Source organism: Penaeus monodon, chromosome 19 (assembly GCF_015228065.2).
Source record: "Penaeus monodon isolate SGIC_2016 chromosome 19, NSTDA_Pmon_1, whole genome shotgun sequence".
Classification (NCBI taxonomy): domain Eukaryota; kingdom Metazoa; phylum Arthropoda; class Malacostraca; order Decapoda; family Penaeidae; genus Penaeus; species Penaeus monodon.
In genome coordinates, this window is record NC_051404.1 from 49,130,172 (window position 1) to 49,130,373 (window position 202).

Consider the following 202-nt stretch of genomic DNA (forward strand, 5'->3'; position numbering starts at 1 on the left):
GAGAGGGTATAAATGCGTGGAATTTTAATTTTAAAAAATCAAATATTCAAGAAAGAGGAAGGTACCGGAAGTAACTGAAAATGTCGACGCGCGAGAATTGGAAAGAGAGACAGGGGAGGGTGGGGAGAGGGGTGAGAGGTAGAGAACCTCATTAGTAACGGCTGGTGTCGTTTTAGGGGAAAGAGGGGGGGGGATGGATATG